At 36.9% G+C, this 24,738-nt stretch overlaps 1 long non-coding RNA gene across 1 annotated transcript in view; it reads right to left on the bottom strand.

The window, feature by feature from the left end:
* LOC141278404 (uncharacterized) overlaps positions 1–24,738 on the bottom strand; it is a 222,857-nt gene that overhangs the window by 101,948 nt on the left and 96,171 nt on the right. The window contains exons 4-5 of the long non-coding RNA XR_012331138.1: positions 22,861–22,942; positions 10,846–10,904 (exon numbers count right to left, since the gene is read on the bottom strand). This is a non-coding gene — a long non-coding RNA (uncharacterized lncRNA). The remainder of the gene's footprint in view (positions 1–10,845; positions 10,905–22,860; positions 22,943–24,738) is intronic.

A 24,738-nucleotide genomic window follows, 5' to 3' on the forward strand; every position in this document is an offset into this window, starting at 1 on the left:
ACCAATAAATATTCGCCATATCTAAAAACTGCTAAGAACACACAGCTTTCATTATATTCAGAGTAGTCAGGAAATCCTGTAACTAATGCTAGGAAATCCAGTAGCATTAAAAAAATATAAGGAAATTGGTGAGATTAAATTATCTTTATCAATAAAGTTGGGGTATAAAACCATGATCCCCCCCCCCAAATTTCTCTATTTCCTTATTTTTTGATTTCCTTTCCTATTTAGTGCAAAATTAAGGCAATGGGACTTCTGAGATACTACCTACATGCCTTACTTTGTTATTACTCTTTGCAGCTGTTCATACACTCTTTATTCCCTATTCTCCTTCCTCCTTGGAAAGCAAGGAAAGAGATTATTTTCTAATCTGATGATAATCTTTCTCATGTCATTCTTTCTTTCTCTGTTTACTTGCTTCACTCTGGAATTTATCTCCTCCCCCTGCTCTAACCCAGCCCCAGTTTATTAACCTTCAAGATACGGTGTAATACTAAACATTTTCTCAACTGAGTCATGTAAATAAGGGTAGTTTTTACTATCAAGTTTAACAATTTGCTATTCTGAAATCTTTGACCTTTGCTAGATCCACATAATATGGGATGTGATCGAATATTATGAAGAGTAAAATTCCCTTTTTACAGAAATAAAAATGTGTTCTATTATTTTAATGTATCATGTGTGTGGTGTCGGTATGATAGCCATGAGTTTTATCCAAAGCCCGGCAACTACTGATTATTATAATGTCATCTCTACCTTGTTGAAAAGCAACATGAGAGGAAATGAGAAAACTCATAATGATATTCACAGTTCAGGATTTTTTCAGAAAAAGCTCCCAGTGAATAATTCTTAGAAGTAGTTATTACAGGCTGACTTTCAGGCTATGAAGAAACAGGGCAGAGTGAAAGGGACACAGTTAGAGTTTAATGGTGGAAGTGTCCCCCAAGTAGTATCCTTGAATGATGTGGAGAATTTGATACTTCCAACAAATCAGAATGATCAAGTATTGTATCTCAGAACAGTGGAAAAGAAAAATGTAGCAATACTGACATTCTGATATACCTGAGACACTATTAATGACTTGTCTGACTACAGTATAGCAATGGTTATACAAACTTGGGTTAAATTCCTGCTCTACTATTTATTAACTGCATGGCCCTGGGTAAGGTTTCACTTCTTTTTTTTGAATTGTATTTTATTTTATACAGCAGGTTCTTATTAGTTATAAGGTTTCACTTTTTAATCCTCAATCCCTAACATGGAGGTAATAATGCTCTCTTTTCAGAGTTGTTGAAGGAATTAGTAAGACAATATGTGTAACGCTCTTGTCAAGTTACTGACGCATAAGAACTTCATAATAACATGAAGTGAACATTTGTTTCCAGAACATTATCCACGGAGATGTCCAATGGACAACGTGATTTAACACTAAGGACTGAAGAACTTCCTACATGAGAAGATAAAACTTCCAGCTGTACAACACTGAAATAAAGTACATCAATGAGAAAGTAATTTTTTTTAAACCAGAGTGTAATTTCTTTAGAACTTCTAGAGAATGCATCAATTGTCTATCATGATTCTCTCTTGATTTGGGTGAAGGAGAAGTGGCATGATTCTCTTTCTCTATTTAACTTGGTTCTGTGAAGATAATTATATATCTAGATTTTTAAAATAGAGCAAATGGAACATTTCTCCAGATTAAAAGAAGATAAAAGGCCATAAAAATAGTAATGAAATAGCACGTCTCTGCCTCTGTCTCTCAGCCACAAGTGGAGGGGCTCTATTTTCTCCCAATTTGTGCTTGGAAGCATCTGAGTTCATCATATTTGTGCTTCACAATTAGCACACACACAAGACTTTTCCCTCCTCTAGTCCTTGGTTTCTGTTGTGTCATCTCTGAGAGTGACATCCTCTCCTGCTTCTTTTCCAGGTATTGTGTCTGGTCCATAACTCAATGTGCTCCAAAATCAACCGCAAGTTGAGAAATGTCCCTTATTCCACAGCTTTCCTCCACTCTGTTGCATAGGAACAGAAGGATACAAGGAAGTGTTTCCTTGTCCCCTCAAGTTCTTAGAAACGTTGATTTTTATCATCTCCTCTTTTGGGGCTCTGGCACAAGTGTCTGGGGACAAGGGTAAAATAAAGGGGCAAGCTCAGCAGCACATCCTCAGCTTTACTCAGAATTGCCCTTCCATTATGACACTGATCCTTTGACTTGGGACTGACTCACATTCTCTTAGAATGAGTTCTGTTCCTGGTGGTCCCTCAGTCACTTATGCAAATAGACTCTTTTGGGTTTTTCCAACCCAGTCCTACAGACAACCCAAATATGTCTGAAACCTATGGGGAGCCCAGAAGAAAGGTTCCACTAACAAAGATATTTTTTGCTTCACAGAAAAGGGAAAATTCCCTACAGGATGCCCAAATGCCAGTATAGGGTGTCTACTTTCTGATTACATTCTTGCAGACCATACTGAAGAGCCCTTATTGTCTGATTCACTGGGTCTTTTCAGTTTTCATCTTGTTTGACCTCAGTGTTGTATACTTGGCACCATCTCACTGAAACTTTGTTTTCCCTTGTCTTTGCCAAAGCCATTCTCTCCTGGTTTTCTTTCTGTTTTGTTCCTCGGATGAAAGTGATGATTTCCATGTCTCTAGTTCTGGTCCTGATCATATTTATAACAAGAAGGACATTTATTACTATATCTCTAACTGCTTATTGTATATGTAAAACTGGGCTGTTCCAAAGCTTCTGTCTTACATTTTCAAAACCAGCTTCTGTTTCCTTATTCATTCAGTTCTGTATTTTGTTTCTGATAATATTGCCATCCACGTACTTCCCTGTTTAAAGACCTCAGACAGCTTCAACTTTTCTTTCTTTTGCTCCCAACATCAGACTCTCATCAGTTATTACACAATGGTGATTATATCCCCAAAATGCCTCTGAAATACAATCCTTCTTGTGAATTCCACTGTTATTGCCTTAGTTTGGTCACTCATCATGTCTTAAATAATCAACAATAATACTTTTTGGCCAGCATCTCCCATTCACAGACATCCTTCACAGTAACCCTAAAGTTGTCTTTCTAAACACATATCAATTTGGGTCCCTCTATTGGTTAAAAACCTTCACTAATTTCAGTTGCTCATGATCGTTTACAGTGTTTCCAACCAGTATTTCCACCTTCATATCATTCAAGTTTCTTACATTCTAGTCAAAGGAGTCCATCCACCATTTCCTGAATATACTATTCACCTTTCTTCATGTTGGTAACTATCCTGGAATGCCTTCTTCCTTTTTTCTATTACATATCCTTATTCAACTTTCTATTCAAATTCCATTTTATAGTCTCTGCCAATGTGCTTCACAAGTCCATGCTGTCCATGATTTATACTACATTTTGCAGCAAATCAGGCCTACACATTATTTCATTATCTTTGTCTAGAATGTAACAGCATCTTGTTCTTATTGTCTGGCACACACCTGGGAAAGGATGAAAACAAGATGGCAAAAGCAGACTAAACTGAAGATGAAATTTTAAAATAAAAGTATATACTCAATATTTTTGTTAATTGATTAAACATATTGGTTTTCTCAAAATAATAGCTTATTTAGGGTTTTCTATAAACTGTGCCTATTAAAAGGATCTGGATTTAAATATTAAGTGATAGTTTAAAAAATAAAATCTAAGGATACCATGATTGTAATGTTAGATTGGCATAAATTAGATGTAATACTCAATAATTGAATTGTTTATGCTTAGATGAAGTAATGACAATTCTTTTGGTTATAAGTGACGGAAACTGACTCTGACTGATTAAGCAAAAAGGGGACTGTATTATAAGGAATTAGTTTTCTTACTGAACATAGGGACAGGCTATGGCTGACTCAGGCACAACTGAAATGGGAATTTAACTCAGTCAGGGTCTCTCTCAACTTTCGTCTTTGCTTATCTCTGTGAAACTTCACTGGTCTCCTTCTCTTCTCCTCTCCTCCCTCCTCCCCCCCTTCTTTTCTCTCTCTCTTTCTCACCTTTACTCCCTGTTTTCCCCCTTTACTTTTCTTGTTTCCAAGCGCATGTGACAGAAAACAAAACTGCCAACAGAGTCTAAGGTTGAAGTTTAGTCATTTAGTGAGTAACTGTTTTCCCTTTTTCTGACAGTCTAATACCATATTCTTTTTGACCCAACTTGGGTCAGGTGGCTACCTAAAATCTGACAACCGTGGCCAAAACCAAAAGAAAATCAAACAAATCAAAAGCTAGAGCTACAAGTAATTAGCAAAATAAACTGCTTTAGGTTTTATCTTTTCACCTATGATTTAGTTGAAATGACTTGTCATGATTAGCAATATAAAATAGATGATGGTAAAAGAGATAGGATATCTTAAAAGTTAGCCAATCAGTACCTGAATAAGCAAAAATTGACAGCAGAGCAGAATTCACTGAAGGGAATTCTTTGAAACACTAATCCAATCAAATGTCCCAGGGCAAAATTGTTCCATCATCAATGACATTTTGAAAAATCAGTGTACTACAGCCCTCTACTGGACAGTCACAATACATATTTATGTTCTAAGGACTCTGGAAAAATAATTCTCTATAAACTCCAGGAAATTGTTCACATTCTAAACTTATTCCTTTTTAATGATTTTTGAAATTATTGTTTTTCTAGCTACCATTTTATGTTATCATTATGATTATTTCAGTTGAGCTGCAAGCCCTTTTATACTCTTAAGTCCCTGGATATTCCCCAAACTCAGGATGGGTAAGGGCTTGGTTTCCTTAGACAATTTCCAAGAGTCTAGAGCAAGCCAGGGAAGCTAAGAGAAGCTGAGTGTGTTCACTCAGGGGCAAGGTCATTGTCATCACCTTTAATCAACCCTTTGTCAGACTCTACAAATCCTACGTCATATAAAGTTCTGCATAATTTATTATCCTTGTTTTATTATAAAGAAACTAGGATTTTGGAGAAATCTGGTCCAATTTAGCAAAAGAATATTAAGTCAGTTTTCAGGCTTAAGGGTTAAAAATGTATCTAGGTGTATTGTTTGTAAGATTGTTAAGTTTACTTTTGTTTTGGACAAAGAATTTATTGTCCAAACTTTGGAAGTTTATTTAACCATTATTATGTGTAATTCTTCTAAGATATAGAAAAAACTATGGCATAAATTATTTTTATAGGGAAAGTCAGGGGCAACAGAATCATCCACTAAGTTCTGAATTTCTCATTAAACTCCTAATTTTGATTGGACTTTCCAACCCTTCACCCTCCCCATAAAGCTTTATTTGTAAAAACTTTTTTTTAAAAATTAGTTACCCTGGAAGGTGACATCTGTTAAAGAGTTAGGCATACATTGTATTTCAACATATATTAAGTCATCATATTGTAAAGCATGTTGACACAAAGCCTATAGTGTCATAGGAAACTAAGAATTAATGTATTTTGCATAAGGAGGAAGATGGAATTTTTCCAAGGCAGCTACAGCTGCAAGACAATTTTATAGTTAGGCTGAGTAGTTTTTGCTTTACTGGTGTTTGGGTCTAAAATGTTACTTGTGAGTCACCGAACACAGAGAAGGATCTTAGTGACCCTGAAAACACGCCCTGCCAGGAGTTTTCTGTGCCATTTAAAAAAGGGTCATGGGGCCATCCCACAATGTAATTATGTAATTATGAGAAATTTAAAGGGAAATATTTGAAGATTAAAACTCGGAAAATCCCAAATGCTTCCATTGTGATGGAAAAATCCCATGAACAAATAAATGAAGGATGTATCCAAACAGAAGTCACAAGTAAATTATCAGCATAGGTGTAAATCATGCCCATGTAAATACTGTAAAACAGAGAAACCCATGGGTAGGAGGCAGGGAAGTCTTTCTAAATACAAATATATTTGCAATCAATAAGAAAAAAAGGCAATTTTTTGCTGTAATCTATACATATGGCTCTAGAATAAGAAAGTATAGAATTAATTACAAAAACTATTTCAGAATAAGTATAAGGATTCCTATGGAATCCTATGACTTCCTTCCTAATGCATTTAGAAATACACTGAAATGGCTAGATTTTATCTGTCTCCTGTATTTATTTTATGAGAACTTTAATTAAGCTGTATTCTTTTTGAAAGTGAAAATTTGGCTAAACTTCAGAAATTATTTAAACTTCATCTGCGTCTGAATCTAGCAACTTTTTATATTCAGGTTCTTTATAATCTGGGTGTCGGAGAGTAGGAGAATGGATGGGAAAGCAATTTCCATTTATTTTTACATTCAAACAAAACAAATATTTGTTAGGTCTCTACCAGTCAATTACTCTCTATCAGTCAATATTCTTGGCACTGTGGAAATGGAGGTGACAAGAGGGACAAGTCCCTTTTTCTCACAGAGCTCACTTTCTATTAGGGAGACCAAGCAGTTAAACAAGTAACAAATTTAGGCAAGATAACTAAACTGTGATAAGACCTAAAGAAGAGACAAATAGGATAATATAGTAGCATACAATATCTCTGAGACGTGATGTTTGAATTAAGACACAGCTCCAGCCACTTGAAAAAGCCTGGGTGAAAGGGTTTCATTTATAAAAAACAGCAAATGCTAAGACCTCAAGAAGCAAGAGTTTGAATTTATTCTAGGAAAAGAAGAGATTCCAGGGTAACTGCAGCATCAGGAGCAAGGTGACTGGTGTGAAATGAGTCTGATGATGAATGTAGAGCACAGGTTATTGCAAGGAGTTTGTATTTTATTGTAAATGCCGTGGCAAACCATTGAAGTTTCTTGGTTAGACTCAGTGAATAACATCATAAAACAAAATCATGAGTACTTCAAGACATCAATTAACACTTAGATTATGAGATTATGAATTATCTTGTGAAAGATTTTTTTCCAATCACAAAATCTAACATTTGTCTTCTATATTCTAGGTCATTGCTGAAGACATGAGTAGATCTTTGTTATTAAGTTAAATATAGCTATTATTTTAAAGGATATCATTTGGAAAATTAAGGGTTTACCTTTCGAAATGATTAATTTTATAGATCATGAATAAAGAACAATCTAGGTGGAGGAAGTGGTTATGGGGTAAAGAGGTAAGAAGTTTTAAGAAGTTAATTCATTTTTATTGTTTTGAGATGAACTAAGGAAGGCTTTCTGAACTACAGGGTAATCATATTTATTATTTTATATCTGATTAAAAGTTCACTAGATGCTAATTTTAGTGAATTTGGCAATTACAGAAAGGTACAAAGAAGAAAATAATAATCACCATAATACCATTACTTTCCAGTCTTTCTTAATCATTGTGATGTATATTTGACAAAACTGAAATTTTATAGGATATGAAGTTTTTCAACCCAATTATTTTCACTTAACATTATATTTTTGGTAATAATACCAAAAGTTATTGATTGATTCTGAATTCAAAGTGCAATTCCCAGCCAACAGAGAAGTCCTATATTTCTGCTTGCCAAGGATTGGTCCCATGTACCCTAATGTAATGGGACACATTTTAAAAATAAATAACTGCCATAAGTAAAAAGATCTTTCTGGAGAGAAAAAAAATAATGCTGGAGTTTTTATTAGAGTTATCTGGCTTTAGTCTAAATGTCAAATGCCATTTATATATTTAATAAATATTATTTATCATGTACTATTTGCCAAGAAAAGTGATCTCTACCCTGATGGAGCCTTCGTTCTAGTGGTGAGACAGGTATCAATCAAGTAATCATACGAATAAACAGTTACGGAGTGTCTTAGGAAAGACACTCATCACTAGCAGTACTATGAGAAGGACTAACAAGGGACTTGACTTAGCCTAAAGAGGGTCAGGAAAGCCTTCCCCCAAAATGTAACATCTGAGCTGAGATCTGAAAGAGAAATAGAAGTAACTAGGTATAGAGGAAAACCTCCCAAATAGGAGGGACAATAAATGAAATACTCATTGCTTGAATAAGAACTGTTACGAATCTTGGGAAGGAAAATTTTTCACTAGTTCAAGCTACTACCTAGGATTTCGCTAGAGCCTAGTCAGTTTATTAGTCATATTTTATGTATTTACATTAAAGGGCCATGTCATTTACTAGGCAACCAGCACTAACTCCAAACAGTGATATATAAATACTAAAAGATAATAAGAAATAGCACTGGTTTTTCAGTGCTCTCTTACTTGAAGTATTTGAACCAGAGCCTCATTTAAAAGAACAAAGACCCATGCTTCATACTGTATTATATGTCATTAGGGTATAATTGTGGGGAATGGGAAAGTACAAATACAATTCACCTACTGCTTTTTTTTTTTTTTTTTGCGGTACGCGGGCCTCTCACTGTTGTGGCCTCTCCCGTCGTGGAGCACAGGCTCTGGACGTGCAGGCCCAGCGGCCATGGCTCACGGGCCCAGCCGCTCCGCGGCATGTGGGATCCTCCCGGACCGGGGCACGAACCCGTGTCCCCTGCATCAGCAGGCGGACTCTCAACCACTGCGCCACCAGGGAAGCCCCACCTATTGCTTTTAAAATGGTTTTAGCTGCAAAAATAAGTTATTTTAGCTTTTTACCCACAGTTTATCACATCAATTAGAAAGAAGCCAAATTGCTTAAAGACTTAAATATAAGACAGGATACCATAAAACTCCTAGAAGAGAACATAGGCAAAACATTCTCTGAAATAAATCATAGCAATATTTTCTTAGGTCATTTCCCAAGGCAATAGAAATAAAAGCAAAAATAAACAAATGAGACCTAATCACACTTATAAGCTTTTGCACAGCAAAGGAAACCATAAACAAAATGAAAAGACAACGTACAGACTAGGAAACAATATTTGCAAATGATGCAAGCTACAAGGGGTTAATTTCCAAAATATATAAACAGCTCATACAACTCAATAACAACCAAAAAAAAACCCAATCAAAAAATGAGTAGAAGACCTAAATAGACATTTCTCCAAAGAAGACATACAAATGGCCAATAGGCTCATGAAATTCATTTTTTCTCTCTCTTTTTTTTTAACATCTTTATTGGAGTATAATTGCTTTACAATGGTGTGTTAGTTGCTGCTTTATAACAAAGTGAGTCAGCTATATGTGTACATATATCCCCATATCCCCTCCCTCTTGTGTCTCCCTCCCACCCTCCCTATCCCACCCCTCTAGGTGGTCACAAAGCACCGAGCTGATCTCCCTATGCTATGTGGCTGCTTCCCACTAGCTATCTATTTTACATTTGGTAGTTTATATATGTCCATGCCACTCTCTCACTTTGTCCCATCTTACCCTTCCCACTCCCCACGTCCTCAAGGAAAGATTCTTGACATCGCTAATTATCAGAGAAATACAAATCAAAACTACAATGAGGTATCACCTCACACCAGTCAGACTGGCCATCATTAAAAAGCCTGCAAACAATAAATGCTGAAGAGGGTATGGAGAAAAGGAAGCCCTCATACACAGTTGATGGGAATATAAATTGGTGCAAGCACTATGGAAAACAGTATGGAGCTTCCTTAAAAAACTGAGGGGCGTGGCTGGGAAGGCGGCCACCTCCTTACCCATCATGCATCACGTGTTCTTGGGGAACCTGGTGCTAAACCATTCGTAGATGACTTGCTTCTGGGTCAGGGTTTCGTATGTAGCAGGGAAGCTCCCTAGCTGCGATCTATTGAAAGTCAGCCCTCGACACAAGGGCTTTTTTTTAAGTATAAAAAAAAAAATTTTTTTTTTAATTCTATTTTCAGGGAAAAAAACTGAAAATAGAGTTACCATATGATCCAGCAATCCCACTCCTGGGCATATATCTGGAGAAAACTCTAATTTGAAAAGATACATGAACCCCAATGTTCATTGCAGCACTACTTACAATAGTCAAGACAAGGAAGCAACCTAAATGTCCTCAACAGATGAATGGGTAAAGAAGATGTGATATATTTATAGAATGGAATATTACTCAGCCATAAAAAAGAATGAAATAATGCCATCTGCAGCAACATGGATGAACCAACAGATTATCGTACTAAGTGAAGCAAGTCAGACAGAGAAAGATAAATACTGTGTGATATCACTTACGTGTGGAATCTAAAATATGACACAAATTATTTACAAAATATAAACAGACTCACAGACATAGAAGGCAAACTTATGGTTACCAAAGGGGATAGTGGGGTGGGGAGGGCCAGGAAGAGGGGAGATTAGGAGTTTGGAATTAGTAGATACAAACTGCTATACATAAAATAGATAAACAGCAAGGTCCTACTGTATCACACAAGGAACTATATTCAATATCTTGTAATAATCTATAATGGAAAAGAAAAAATATATATAAATCAACTATACTTCAATAAAAAGAAAGAAAGAAGCCAAATTGCAAGTCTTTGTCATGGATAAGTGTGTCCAGAAATATGTTTATGATTATCATCAACATTAAAAGTCCTTTGGTATACATTTTAACCAAAGTATCTGAAACTGCCAATAAACAGAAGGAGAATTAGGATTAGTAGTAGTAGTAGTAGTAGTAGTAGTAGTCATAGTAGTAGTAGTGTTAGTAGTAGTAGTAATAATAACAGTAATAGTAATAGCAGCAGCATTGTAGTAGTGGTGGTGGTAGTAGTTATAGTAGTAGTAGTTGTAATAGTTACTATTTTATTTTGAAGTTACCAGGTTAGTGATTTATTGCAAATACAATTACTGTCAAAGACACATATTATGATTTTTGCTTTACAGACAATATAGTAATTTAGGTTCAGCGAGTTTAAATGAGCTATGCAAGATCACACAGTGAGAAATGGAGTGAAGACTCAGCCCTGGTCTCCCTGGCTTTCTGTTCTAGATGAATGTCTCTTGGATCCAGAGGACTTACCTGGTTCTCTTCTAAGAACATCAATTTCTTTCAGGGTAACTCTCTGACTGTTTTCATAGCTGTAAAACAGTGATGCCCCATTTACATTCCATGTAAATTAGGTTAGAGTAAAGCAGAAAATTCACTTAAAAATTATAAAAAATTTCTTCCAAAGTGCTAGACCGATGCTCAAGAACATGTTTATTAATAGAATTTCTGAGGAAAGATATATAGATGTTTCTGGTACAAAAACAGATAAAATGCTCTACAAAAAGGGTGTTATTATATAAAAATAACCAACAATATTTGCAAGAACTACCAGCACAGTAATGATTTTGATAATCATTTCCTTAATTTTTGAAATCTTACCTAGCTCCTATAATCCCCAGATAATGAGGACCATTTTCTAAACAGAAACAACAGTTAAAAGAGATACTAGATCTTATTTTCATTGAGCCAGAAAGGACAGAATTAGAAATAGAATGCTGCAGAAACTTATTATAATGTAATACCGGATTTATTAGCAATAAGGGTCATATCCAATTCAAATTAAAAGACATTTTCTATACAAAATTACAATGTAATATCCTTTCAGCTGGGGAGTGATAGAACCAATGAGTAAAACCATGGGACTTGGAAGTCTAGAGACTTCCCTGGTGGTCCAGTGGTTAAGCCTCTGCCCTTCCAATGCAGGGAACATGGGTTCAATCCCTGGTTGGGGAACTAAGATCCCACATAGCCAGAAAAAAAAGAAAAAGAATGAAGAGAAAAGAAAACCATGTGTCTAATCTGGGTTTGCTGTTCTTATCCATGCCTTTAGTAAATTTTAGACTAAGTGACAGGCAGATTTTATTGGAAATAGATGAACTAAATCCCTCACACATGTACAAACTTAGCAATGTCACATAGTTTAGTCTGGGTAAGGGTAGTAGGTGAAAATACAGTTATATACAAGGAAAGATGAAAAAAAAACAAGCATTAACAAAATTCTGTTTCCTCTAGGTAAAATGGAATATAAACAAAAAAAGGTTATAAGAAGATACAGTTATCATAAAAATTATATTAGGAAGTTTTACCATCATTTCTTGAAAATCACTAGTGAAGGAAAGAATTGCCTTATCTTTTCTCATTTATACAACAAACAGTATGAAAATGAGACCATTGCTCATGCCAGAACCTGAGTTTGATCTGGTAATTCCCTCTCCTTCACATTATGCAACAGTCCTGCCTGTGATAATCAGACTGAGAGAGAGAGAGAGAAAGGAAGAGAGAATAAGACTGAGTATATCCTAGTAAGAATTTGTCAGAATTAGGCTGTTAAGATAGTTACATGCCATAAAGAGAAAGCTTCCTCTCTATAGGACCTGACTACTTACTCAGGGCCACAATCTGACTTATGTTTGAAAAGAGGCTTTTCATTCTAACAGTGCTACACAACTGCAGAAAAACTTACCCAAGCCAGTTACTTGTATTAATAAACATAGATCTTTTTAAAAATTGAAGTATAGTTGACTTATAATATTATATTAGTTTCAGATACAATATAATAATTTGCTGTTCTTATAGCTTATATTCTATACAAAGTTATGAAATATTGACTATATTCCCTCATAACTTATTTATTATGCATTACATCCTCATAACTTATTTATGCTATACATAGAAGTTCTACCTCTTAATCTCCTTCACCTATTTTGCCCCTCTCCCACCCCTCTCTCCTCTGGTAGTCACTAGTTTGTTCTCTGTATCTCTGAGTCTGTTTCTGTGTTGTTATATTTGCTCATTTATTTTATTTTTTAGATTCCACATATAAGTGAATGAGTCAAGAATATACAGTGGGGAAAAGACAGTCTTTTCAATAAGTGGTTTTGACAAAACTGGACACCTACAGGAAAAAGAATGAAACTAGAACATTCCCTCACACCATATACAAAAGTAAACTCAAAATAGTTTAAAGTCCTAAATATAAGACCTGAAACCATAAAACTCCTAGAGGAAAACATAGGCAGTATGCTCTTTGACATTGGTCTTAGCAATATTTTTTTGGATTTATCTCCTCAGGCAAGGAAAACAAAGGCAAAAATAAACAAGTGGGACCGACTCAAATGTAAAAGCTCTTGCACAGCAACAGAAACCATCAATGTAATGAAATGGCAGCCTACTGAATGGGAGAAAATATTTGCAAATGACATGTTCAATAAGGAGCTAATATCCAAAATATATAAAGAATTCACACAACTCAATATCAAAAAGGCAAATCACCCAGTTACAAAATGGACAGAGGATATGAATAGGCATTTTCCCAAAGAACACATACAGCTGACCAACAGACACATGAAAAGATACTCAGCATACTAATCATCAGGGAAATGCAAATAAAAACCACAATGAGCTATCACCTCACACAGTCAGAATGGCTATCATCAAAAAGAAAAGAAATAATAAGTGCTGACGAGGGTGTGGAGAAAAGGGGACTCTTGTGCACCGTTGATGGGGATGTAAATTGGTACAGCCACTAAGGAAAATAGTATGGAATGTTCTCAAAAAATTAAAAATAGAACTGCTGTATGATCCAGCAATTCCACTCAACGTAGACTTTTATTCATAAATCTGATCATTAGACATTTGAAGAAAACAAAATGAAGAGAAAGATAAGATAAACTAAGAGAACAGTGAATTCAAAAGGAAAAGATCATGTAGGAAATAAAAGAAGGAAAGTGTTGAATGTTTAATCATTGTACTCAGAGAAATTAGAGAATATTGCATTCATGAAATAAAAACAGTATTACACTAAAGGAGCAATCAGAGAAAAATAAACAGATTTTAGACACTGAAATATTGACTAAAAATTAAACAGAAAGGCAAATTAAGAGAATTAATAGGTGTAAAAACCGAATTATTAACTGGGAAGATAAGGAAATATTCCAGAATATAGAGCAAAATAATGAAGAAAATAGTGGGACAGTTAAGAAACAGGATAAACATAAAAGGCCCAATTCATCTCCAAGGTTGCAGGATACAGGTTAATATACAAAAGTCAATTGCTTTCCTATATACCAACAATGAACAAGTAGAATATGAGACTAAAAAATACAATACCATTTACAGTAGCATTCCCCCAAATGTAATGCTTAAGTATGTCTAACGAAAATGTACAAGGTCTATATTAGGGAAACCAAAAAACTCTCATGAATGAAATCAGAGAACTAAATAAGTGGAGAAATATTCCAAAGTTATGGATAGGAAGACTCAATATTCAATAGTGTCGAGATGTGAGTACTTCCCAAGTGTGCTTTAGATTCAGTGCAATCCAAATAAAAATCTCAGCAAGACATTTTATACATATATTGACAAACTGATTCTACAGTTTATATGAAGAGACAAAAGACCCAGAATAGCCGACAATATTGAAGAAAAGCAAATTTGGAAGACTGACGCTGCTTGACTTCAAGACTTAGTTTAAAGCTACACTAGGAGGAGCTTCAAGATGGCGGAAGAGTAAGACGCAGAGATCACTTTCCTCCCCACAGATACACCAGAAATACATCTACACGTGGAACAACTCCTACAGAACACCTACTGAACGCTGGCAGAAGACCTCAGACTTCCCAAAAGGCAAGAAACTCCCCACGTACCTGGGTAGGGCAAAAGAAATAACAGGGAGGGAGCTGTGAAAGAGGAAAGCTTTCCACACACTAGAAGCCCCTTCGCGGGCGGGAACTGCGGGTGGCGGAGGGGGGGAAGCTTCGGAGCCGCGGAGGAGAGCACAGCAACAGGGATGCGGAGGGCAAAGCGGGGAGATTCCCACACAGAGGATTCGTGCGGACCAGCACTCACCTGCCCCAGAGGCTTGTCTGCTCACCCGCCGGGGCGGGCGGGGCTGGGAGTGGAGGCTCGGGCTTTGGTCGGAGCGCCGGGAGAGGACTGGGGTTGGCGGCGTGAACACAGCCTGAAGGGGGCTAGTGCGCCACAGCTAGCCAGGAGGGAATCCAGGAAAAAGCCTGGAGCTGCCGAAGAGGCAAGAGACTTCTTGCCTGTTTGTTTCCCGGTGCGCGAGGAGGGAGGATTAACAGCGCCACCTAAAGGAGCTCCAGAGATGGGCGCGAGCCGCGGCTATCAGTGCAGACTCCAGAGACGGGCCTGGGACGCTAAGGCTGCTGCTGCCGCCACCAAGAAGCCTGTGTGCGAGCACAGGTCACTGTCACACCTCCCTTCCCGGGAGCCTGTGCAGCCCGCCAATGCCAGGGTCCCGTGATCCACGGACAACTTCCCCGGGAGAACACACAGCGCGCCTCAGGCTGGTGCAACGTCCTGCCGGCCTCTGCCGCTGCAGGCTCGCCCCGCACTCCGTACCCCTCCCACCCCGCTGGCCTGAGTGAGCCAGAGCCCCCGAATCAGCGGCTCCTTTAACCCCGTCCTGTCTGAGCAAGAACAGACGCCCTCAGGCAACCCACACACAGAGGCGGGGCCAAATCCAAAGCTGAGCCCTGGGAGCTGTGAGAGCAAAGAAGAGAAAGGGAAATCTCTCCCAACAGCCTCACGAGCAGCGGATTAAAGCTTCACAATCAACTTGATGTACCCTGCATCTGTGGAATACATGAATAGAGTCATCCCAAATTGAGGAGGTGGACTTCGGGAGCAACGATATTTTTTTTCCCCTTTTTCTCTTTCTGTGAGTGTGTATCTGTATGCTTCTATGTGTGATTTTGTCTGTATAGCTTTGCTTTTACCATTTGTCCTAGGGTTCTCTCTGTTTTTATTTTTTTTTAATTACTTAAAAATCTTTTTTCTTAATAATTATTTTTTATTTTAATAATTTTATTTTACTTTATTTTATTTTATCTTCTTTCTTTCTTTCCTCCCTTTTGTTCTTAGCTGTGTGGAGGACAGGCTCTTGGTGCTCCAGCCAGGCGTCAGGGCTGTGCCACTGAGGTGGGAGAGCCAACTTCAGGACACTGGTCCACAAGAGACCTCCCAGCTCCACATAATATCAAACGGCAAAAATCTCCCAGAGATCTCCATCTCAACACCAGCACCCAGCTCCACTCAATGACCAGCAAGGCACAGTGCTGGACAGCCTATGCCAAACAACTAGCAAGACAGGAACACAACCCCATCCATTAGCACAGAGGCTGCCTAAAATCATAGTAAGGCCACAGATACCCCAAAACACACCACCAGACGTGGACCTGCCCACCAGAAAGACAAGATCCAGCCTCATCCACCAGAACACAGACAACAGTCCCCTCCACCAGGAAGCCTACACAACCCACTGAACCAACCTTAGCCACTGGGAACAGACACCAAAAACAACGGGAACTACGAATCTGCAGCCTGTGAAAAGGAGACCCCAAACACAGTAAGTTAAGCAAAATGAGAAGACAGAAAGACACACAGCAGATGAAGGAGCAATGCAAAAACCCACCAGACCTAACAAATGAAGAAGAAATAGGCAGTCTACCTGAAAAAGAACTCAGAATAATGATAGTAAATATGATCCAAAGTCTTGGAAATAGAATGAAGAAAATACAAGAAAGGTTCAACAAAGACCTAGAAGAACTAAAGAGCAAACAGTGATGAACAACACAATAAATGAAATTAAAAATTCTCTAGAAGGGATCAATGGCAGAATAACTGAGGCAGAAGAACGGATAAGTGACCTGGAAGATAAAATAGTGGAAATAACTACTGCAGAGCAGAATAAAGAAAAAAGAATGAAAAGAATTGAGGACAGTCTCAGAGACATGTGGGACAACATTAAATGCACCAATATTTGAATTATAGGGGTCCCAGAAGAAGAAGAGAAAAAGAAAGGGACTGAGAAAATATGTGAACAGATTATAGTTGAAAACTTCCCTAATATGGGAAAGGAAATAATCGAGTCCAGGAAGCACAGAGATTCCCATACAGAATAAATCCAAGGAGAAACATGGCAACACATAGTAATCAAACTATCAAAAATTAAATACAAAGAACAAATATTAAAAGAAGCAAGGGAAAAACAACAAATAACACATAAGTGAATCCCCATAAGGATAACAGCTGATCTTTCAGCAGAAACTCTGCAAGTCAGAAGGGAGTGGCAGGACATATTTAACATAATGAGGGAGAAAAAGATTACACAGCAAGGATCTCATTCAGATATGATGGAGAAATTAAAACCTTTACAGACAAGCAAAAACTAAGAGAATTCAGCACCACCAAACCAGCTCTACAACAAATGCTAAAGGAACTTCTCTAGGCAGGAAACACAAGAGAAGGAAAAGACCTACAATAATAAACCCAAAACAATTAAGAAAATGGTAAAAGGAATATACATATCAATAATTACCTTAAATATAAATGGACTAAATGCTCCAACCAAAAGACATAGGTTGGCTGAATGGATACAGAAACAATACCCGTATATATGCTGTCTACAAGATACTCACTTCAGACCTAGGGACACAAACAGACTGAAAGTGAGGGGATGGAAAAAGATATTCCATGCAAATGGAAATCAAAAGAAAGCTGGAGTAGCAATTTTCAAATCAGGCAAAATACACTTTAAAATAAAGCATCCTAAGACTACTACAAGCAACTCTATGCCAATAAAATGGACAACCTGGAAGAAATGGACAAATTCTTAGAAATGCACAGCCTTCTGAGATTGAACCAGGAAGAAATAGAAAATATGAACAGACCAATCACAAGCACTGAAATTGAAACTGTGATTTAAAATCTTCCAACAAACAAAAGCCCAGGACCAGACGCCTTCACAGGTGAATTCTCTCAAACATTTAGAGAAAAGCTAACACCTATCCTTCTCAAACCCTTCCAAAATATAGCAGAGGGAGGAACACTCCCAAATGGATTAAAGACCTAAATGTAAGGCCAGACACTATAAAACTCTTAGAGGAAAACATAGGCAGAACACTCTTTGACATAAATCACAGCAAGATCCTTTTTGATCCACGTCCTAGGGAAATGGAAATAAATGATGGATATATGTCCAAACCCATAGAATATATAGCACTAATAGTGAACCCTAAGGTAAACTGAATACATTGGGTGATTAAGATGTGTCCATGTAGATCATTCTCTGTAAAACTATACAATTCTGGTGAATGATGTTGATAATGGGTGAGGCTGTACATATGGGTGGGCAGGATAATCTCTGTACCTTCCTCTTAATTTTATTGTAAACCCAAACTGCTCTGAAAAACAAACCAACCCACAAAACTTCAATTTGAAAAAGCCCAAAGTGCCAAGCAAGGTGAATGAAGAAAAACCCATACTGAGGTGACCAGGCCTGTACTCCCCTCTCAAGGTGTAAGCCCTCCTGTGCTTGCACCATCTTTTCCTTCTTCCCTCCTCTTAGAAAGGAGGATGCATCCGTCCCCATCTCAAAAGCTAATCTCCCCACTTGTACCCTGGTCTGAGAACTCACATCTGCTCAAGGTTTACCCGCTCAGTGAGCCCCTTTCCCTCCAGCTGTATTATTTCCATCAATAGGCAAATATGTTGTAGAATTCTTATTCTAAAGCAACAACAAAAATCCTCCCCTTACTTACATTCTATTTTATATCCTACCTCATTTTTCAGCTCTTCTTGGGAGCTTCCCTTTGCTGTCAAAATGTTTAAAAAATAAGAGATAATTTCTTCCCTCACTAATGTATATTTTTAAAAAAAGAATTGTATTTCCTCCAGTTCTTCATTTACCACCCACTTATCAGCCCACTTCTATCTGGATTCCACTCCCAGAAGTTCACTGAAACTACTTTTTTTAAGGATACTAGAGGAGTTTGAATTGGAGTTTGATGCAGCTGATCACTCTTTCCGTCTCTGAAATTTACAAGCTCCTGACTCTTAAATAGTTGGCTTCTCTCCTTCACAGTCTCCTTTGCTGGTTCCTTCTCCCTTACTAAACCCCTAAATGATAGATTCCTTCAGATCTTACACTCTTCCTGATGTCTTCTCTTTCTCTGCTCTTTCTAGTTTATCTCATAATCCCCATGGTGTAGCTTCTACAGGTGTGCTGTCAATTCCCGTATCTATATTTCCAGAGAGACTTCTCCACTAAGTGCCAGACTTGCATATCCAGTTTCCTCCCTGACATCTCAACCTGTATATCTTACCAACATTTCCAATTTAAAATGTTCAAAACATGAAATGAAATGAAACCTGGTTCTCACCTACAGCTCAAAGCTTCCCTATCTCAGAAAATGAAATTACAATATACCCAATAGCTCACATCAAAAACTCTGAGTCATAATTGATTTCTCCCTTACCCATACTCTCTATATCCATTCTATTCTTCCTCTAAGATAGATCATCACCCTTCCCACCTCTCTGTATTTCCTCTATTATAAATTATCGATTATAGTGACTTGTGGGATTATAGTCTCATTCAGTTACACTGTGATGTTTATAAATATAATCCCACGTAATCTTCATAATAATCATGTGATGTGGAGTAGAGAGAAAATGGACTCTTATTCAAGGTAATTAATTTGACCAAGTTCCCACAGTAAGTGGTAGTGGTGCAGATGAAACACAAAACTAGCGTTTCCAAGTATGTGAACAAATGATAACTAACATTTGATTACCTGCTGTGTGTTAAGCATTTTCCATATTTTGTCTCATTTAGTGCTTAGAAAAAGAAGGTATAATTGTTATCATTTCTTAAATACAATTCAGATGCATTACATCAGTTGTCCAAAATTAGAGTCCTCTGCTCCCAGTTTCAACTTCCTCCTTTCCATTCTTCTCAATCCTATCATAGACAATTGTCAAAACTCTGTAATGGTTCAGAATTGGCTACAGAATAATATCCTTCTCATGGCATTTAGATGCTTTTATGACCTGGCCCGTGCCTTTCTTTCCAACTCCATTTGTTACTACTTCTCACCACATCTCCTGGATTCCAACCATATCAACCGGTTTAGAGATTTGGTTTGAACATTCTATGCTCTTTCTTTATGTCTTTATCTGAGCTATTTTTTCTGCCTTGAATGTGCTTCCTACATATAATGGCCATTGCGTTTGCCTTGCTACCATCTGTTTTGTTTCTTTCTGTAGCTATTCCTCTTTCTGTTTAAATATCCACACTTCCCTAGTGATATAGATTAAGCTTGGCTCAACCCTAGCTAAAAAGCATGATTTTATATCCTGGTTACAGTTCTTCATTCAGATGAACCAGTTACAGACAGTGAGAGATAAGATGAGGTTTATGTGAAAAATATTTCCTGACTCTTTAGAGGGGGTCTTGAAATTGACATTCTTTCCTCCTCTCCTGCAATTGATGTGTAGTGTGTAGCCGTCTTATGAACCTGAAGATGAATGAGTCTTAAACTGAAGCTTGAGTCTTTGGAAGGCAGAGGAGAGGAAGGATTATATCGGGTCCTTCCTTGGTGATGTCACTGAGCGGCTGAAACAAACCAACGCTGAAGTTCACTTTGTCTCTTGACCTTCCAGTTTTGCTGATCACTTTTATTGACAGATCTTTCTGCTACTTGCAAGTGAAAACTAATGTAGCTAAAAGTTATATTACATTTTATCATATAAATATCAATTAATAATAGGCCTCCTTTAATTTCTCAGTCGAAGTTAGGTATTCTTCCCTCAGTGAATGTTCCTTCTGCATAACTCTACCAAAGCCTATACTACATTGATTTACTTATTAGCCTGCTTCCCCAGGAGACTGAACATCTTCAGGAAAAGAGTTCATGTTATATGCTGCTCTATCAGTTTGTTATAAGAAAATGTGCACAGAAACAGCCCACCATCCCTCCCCCAAACATTCTTTTTTAATACAAGGTTATCAGACTCAGCACTATCGTTATTTGGGGCTAGATATATCTTGATTGTAGAGGGCTATCCTGTGCAATGTATAATATTTAGTAGCATCCTTGGACTCTACTCACTAGAGGCCAGTAACACTACCCCTCCCCTCAATTTGTAACAATAAAAAATGTCTCCAGGAATTAACAAATATCCCCTGGGAGGTAAATTGTCCCTAGCTGGGAACTACTGGCCTAACATAATGACCAACAGTTTAGATTTTATTATAATCATTCTCTTGTGTTTTTAAGCCAATGGCAATTTATAGAAGTTAATCCTTAAAGGATCATATTATATCCACCCTTGAATATAGACAGAAAGGTGAAGGGCCCCACAAAGGGCAAAGTATATTGGTTTCACATGAAACTATTGGTTTCGTAAGTAATAAAGGAGTGCTAAGGTAAACTCCACCTTTACTGGGCACAGCATGTGATCTCACACACCAAACCTGCTTTTCTCATAAGCCAATCCTTCTCCAGAAACTTCTCATTCCAAAGGGATAGGTCACTTTCATCATTGGAAAAGGAAGAATCAAAAAGAGGAGAAAATTTCCTATATATAAGAAATACTATACTAGGCACCTATAACAGAATTTGGCACCAAACTTCTTTCATTACCTCCTCATTTCTTACACATACCCAGCCTAATCCCTAAATTGTTTCTTCCCACTTACAGTGAGATCTTTCAAACTGTTACTAATTATAAATTCCTTCAGAGTTGAGGTGTTTTCACTGAGAGTGAACATGCAGGTTCCTGAGCCCACACAACCTCCTTGGCCTCGGGGCAAGCACTTCTGCCTTGAAATGCCTTCTCTAATAGACAGGATGATGAAAACGGAAGCTATAGAACTGAGTGAGCCAAGCCAAAAACCTTGTTTGAATGATTAAGTGTTCTCTAATATATAAAGAATTCAGAGATGGTGCAAAATGAATGCACCTGGCTATGATCTGACACAATAATCTGTAGTTCTTATCTTTATGTCCAAGGCATGTTTGTATTTCTACCAAATCACTACTTGAATACATCATTTTGATAAATGTGAAAATTAATTATTGTAGGTGAAATATATAACTTATAAACATACACTCTGACTCTCTTTTCCCCTATTAGGTTGATGCAAACACAATGTTTGCCTTTGAACCTAGATGTAGATTTGAGATGTAGAAAATATTAATTTTCATATATATGTTTATTTAAAAGTTTATAAGACCTCAATTGAAAGTCTTAATTCCATGCACAAGGAAACAAATGAAAACCAAAAAGTTATATATAACATTAATAATAAGGTCATCGATGTACTTAAGAATGATAGTAATGTATGGTATTGTTCATTCCCCAGATATTCCAGGAAAAAATATAATTTTGGCAATTGATCTAACCATAGATGGAGGTTCTTTCTGTAGAACAGAGATTTTACATTGAAAAAATTAGGTCACAACCATAAAATAATTTCCCTGGAACCTGAAATGGAAGACTGTAATGGGCATTTTTATGGTTTGCTTTGTAGAAGACAAAATTCTTTAGAATTAGCTTGGGAGTAGATGTCTAGTCTAGATATTTTTACTGTCCTAGAAACCTATGAATATTTTGAATAGTTAACAGCACGAAAATATTAACTGATATAATAAATTCTCACTATTTTATTATGATTCTATATCCTGATTCATGTGAAGGCACTTTTCTCTAGCTTTATATCCTGTCTAATAATAACCATCCTATCTACTAAATTCTTATAATATACCAAGAATGCATATATTATGTCAATTAATTACTTTCCCCCAAAATAATTCTGAGGTTGTACTATTATTTCTATTTTACAGATGAGAAAACTGAGCTTAGAGAAGTCAATAACTTTCCCAAAGTCATAGAGCTTGCAAGAAACAACAACAAAAAAGAAAGGCAATCAGTATCTTGTCCATCAGATAGACTCATAAGCCAAAAGGGATCATATGAGTCCTTGTGTTCCACTGAAAGAGGAGTCTTACTTACCAGATATGTAGATGACATAAAGCCAGAAGTGAAATCTAATAAAAGTTACAATGAACATAGCAAGCTAAAAAAGCAGATCCAAAGTCAGCAAGATGAAATTATTATAAAGGTGGATGTAGTGGCTTAGATTTACCTCTAGAAAACATCCACAAAGAAGTGAAGAATGAATGATTAATTTGGGATGAAGCCCCATCTTTTAATGCTCATTGGTTATGGGTAGCTTACCACTATCACTTTGTCAAGTGTCTTAGGCCACTGGAGTCACATGGTGTATACAGCAGTCCCCTCATCTGTCAACCTAGTAACCCTAGCAGAAATAAAATTGATTTGTTTAGTAAGACTTGTTCTTTTGGAATTCATGCTGGATTCTCACTGGAAATTACATTACCTAAGTTTTCCTAAGCTATCCATTTAATAATATATTCTAGAAAGTTTTCCTAATGATTGATGTGAAGTTGACTAGCTAGAAATGTCCTAGCTCTATCATCTTCCTCTTAAAAAAATCAGAACAACTCTTCTTCTCTAGACTTTGGCTACTCCTATACAATATTTTAATGACAATCAGTAGAGAGCTTTATGGTCACATCTCTAGTACTTTCATACACCAGGATATTATTCAACTGGTCCTGTACTTTGAACACAGGCTAAAGTTATTAGTTACTAGGTTAGGAAATGAAGGAGAAAATTTAAGCATCCAGTAAGTTTCACTTATTATTTCCTTACTAATCCTCAAGTCGGTATTATTTCCACCTTAAAAATGAAGAAAATGAAACTTTAGATACCACTCAGCTTGAACAAATCGAATAGATTGCCTAGTCATGTACCTAGTAAGGCATAAATTCAAACACTACTTTAACACCAGACCCTATATTTTGCCATTATTATATACTGGCATTGTTCCTCTTAGTCTCCTTCCTCAAATTTCAATTTTCTCCTTATAATCACCAATTAACATATGTCAGCATGTCAGTTTAAATATCATTTTCTTAGAAGAAGATGAATGCAAAATAGTAATGGAGTGGCTGTGTTTTCTTTCTGTGATCTGTTAAATTTAGTTCCCATCCCGAAATAGTAGAACGAGCTCTGTATTACTCTTCTTACCCTGAACAGAGAGAGAGAGAGAGAGAGAAGAGAAGGAAGAGAGAGAGGAGAGAAGGAGGGAGGGAGAGAAGAGAGGGAGGAAGGGAGAGAAGAGAGGGAGGAAGGGAGAGAAGAGGAAAAAGACAGGGAGAGAGAGAAAGGGAGAGAGAAGAGAAAGAAAGAGAAGAAACATAAAGAAATTTTTATTTATCATCATTTTGCAGTTCTCCATTGACATAGACATATTCCCCCAAGTTCCATGTTATTCATATACTTCTCAACCAGTTCTTCCTCATCATTATTAAGTCCAGAGAGGTTCTCTTATCAATTCCATGTAAGACATGTACTTACTTTTTTAAAAAAAGTCAAGAATTTTTATAAACTACTTTAACTCTAATCATAATGACATGATACCTGATTTAGTGGACATTGCCCATAAACACTATATCTTGTTTATATATAATAGTGTGTAGCAGTTAGACTACCTCAATGCAGAGATTCTGTTTCAAAGTCATCTTAAAAACAGTCAGCTCACTCAAAACATGTTTTTACTTCCAACAACCCAGGCACAGAACCAAGAAACCAAGAAATTCTGGTGCTAATAGGAAAGTTAAACAGGCCATTCACCAAGAAAACATTTGTGATTGGTTAGTTAGTACAAGTTTTCCCTTAAAATGTATGTTTTTTTTTTACACTTGTAAGGAAGGATTTACCCATCTTTGTCACAAGATTATTTTAAAACATCTGTTTTAGAGGCAACATTGATTTAATACATCATCTGGGAATGGCTAATATTTGACGTATGAACATGCTACAATAGCTGGCCATTTAAAAATACAGTCACTGTTTAATAAATTCTGAAATATAATTTGAAGGCAGTGTTTGGGAAAAAAAAAAACAGTGGTGTTTCCTCCTTTCCTGTGTATCCATTCTAATTTACTAGGTTCTTTCCTGCCCCCAGCCACCTCTCACATTAGAACAAATACCTCTTCCTCACTCCATTCTTCCAACAACCAAGAAACA

Source organism: Tursiops truncatus, chromosome 1, assembly GCF_011762595.2.
Source record: "Tursiops truncatus isolate mTurTru1 chromosome 1, mTurTru1.mat.Y, whole genome shotgun sequence".
Lineage (NCBI taxonomy): Eukaryota > Metazoa > Chordata > Mammalia > Artiodactyla > Delphinidae > Tursiops > Tursiops truncatus.